General features: G+C 37.5%; 1 non-coding gene across 1 annotated transcript; it reads right to left on the reverse strand.

Moving 5' to 3' along the window:
* Window positions 1–1,703: 1,703 nt before the first annotated feature.
* On the reverse strand, window positions 1,704–1,777 carry TRNAK-CUU (transfer RNA lysine (anticodon CUU)). The gene has a single exon. It is a non-coding gene; the product is annotated as a tRNA-Lys (tRNA).
* Window positions 1,778–2,002: the final 225 nt, after the last annotated feature.

Here is a 2,002-nt window from a genome sequence, read left to right on the forward strand (position 1 = left end):
ATAAAGTCAATTACAAGCAGAACAATGATAAAGGACAACCATAAGTTCTTACAGTTACCTAGCCAATGGAAGTATTGAGTGGTTATTAACTTATATTTACTTCTTTGAATCATTAAACTAAATGGTCTTTTTGGACATATGGCATTTCTTTTACAATAGTTAATATGTCCAATTTCCCCTAAACTTGTCCCATTTCTGCTGTCCTTTGTGCTTTTAACTATACTGTGGAAATTTGGCCATAGGAGAACATTTTTCATCATCATCATCATCATCATCAATATGCCACCCATCTGACTGGGTTACCCTAACCACTCTGGGTGGCTTCCAACAAATTAAAACACAGTAATACATCATAATATTTTTTTACTTTTTTTTAGTTTTAAAAAAATCTTTATTTGATTTATTAAAATTCAATACAGAAAAAATAAATCATAAATTATATACAACCAAATCATATGTTATTAAAAAGAACTTGACTTCCAAATCACAACACATCACTTATCTTTCCAATTCTCTTTAACTTGCGTCACTTTTTTCCAATTATAATACAACTCTAATACATTTTATATTTTATTTTCGCCTCCTCCTTCTAATTACCCCCCATGACTACCTAATTTAAACAGACCATCAATTCAGTTCTTATATCCGTTTTCTTAAAATACTCTTCCACCAACCCCGATTCTATTTTGGATTTTTGTATTGAAATGTTTCTAATTGCTGCAGTCATTCTCTCTAGGTTCATAAATTCTATGAACTTTATTTGCCACTCCTGGATTGTGGGTAATTCTTCTTTTCTCCATTTGAAGAAATGCAGTAATACATCATAATAATATCCAGGATGACATTTTGTGTCACCACAAGCTATTTGAATGCCCTAGATCCTAATTTAGGTTGTAGCCTTATGCATACTTACCTTGGAGTAGGCTCCATTGAACAAAGTGGGTCTTTGAATAAACATGCCTAGGATTTCACTGAGAGTTGCTTACAGGTGGGCCTTGATCTCAGCAGGTGTTCATGCAATGATCTCAAAGAGATGCACAACTGTCGCACATGTGCAGACACATTAAGATTTATATGGATGCCAGAGCATATAGGAAACTAGAACACATGTATAGCTACAGTAGCCATGCCCACATTTCTAGCTTTGTTCTAGAATCACAGCTCAGCTAGCAAATCCAATTACGGAGAAACATGGGTGGGTGTGTTATGAACATCTAGGGTTATGAACACCCAGGTCATAACACTGTCAGAGACAGAACACTATTGAAACCATTGGTGCTCACTAGCAAGTAGCCTTCAAGGCCTCATTTGAACAGTCTGAGGCTCAGTCTATGCATGATGACTAAATAATCAAGCCAGCAGTATGACTTCTGCATGTGCAATGGGACTTTCCTCCTCCCCTTCGCTCCCCTCCCCATGCATGTTCTGCACCATTCTCAAATCTGCTCTGAAGGGTTGGAGAATACCTAGCACAGCTTTAGGGGTGCACAGAGGAAGGAGAGGAGGAAGGTCCCAATCCAATCCACTAGTGACAATCTTTGTGCTGAGGGGACCCTGACTCAGCACTACGTTGAATACAACCCTTATATTCTTAAATTATTATCATTTTCCAACTACCTGTAATGCAAGTGGGTGGATCGGAAAGGGAGCCATAGTCATAGAACCACAGAGCTGGTCCAACCTCTTGCAATGTAGGAATCTTTTACCCAACGTGGGGCTTGAACCCACGACCCTGAGATTAAGAGTCTCATGCTCTACCAACTGAGCTATCCATAGCTCCACAGTGAAGGTTTTTTTTTTGAATATTTTATTTGTTGAGTATAAGAACAACATATCATCAAATACAAGCAAACAAATACAGTCCCCCCCTACCCTCCCCAAACAGCCCCAACTACATCCAGGTAATTACATTAGTAATATAATCAATTAAAAATATTTCTACAGTTGCTGGTTTAAAAAATATAATTCCACATGTTGCCATGTGTCTTAGGTGGTTTAAATG

Source organism: Zootoca vivipara, chromosome 4 (assembly GCF_963506605.1).
Source record: "Zootoca vivipara chromosome 4, rZooViv1.1, whole genome shotgun sequence".
NCBI lineage: Eukaryota > Metazoa > Chordata > Lepidosauria > Squamata > Lacertidae > Zootoca > Zootoca vivipara.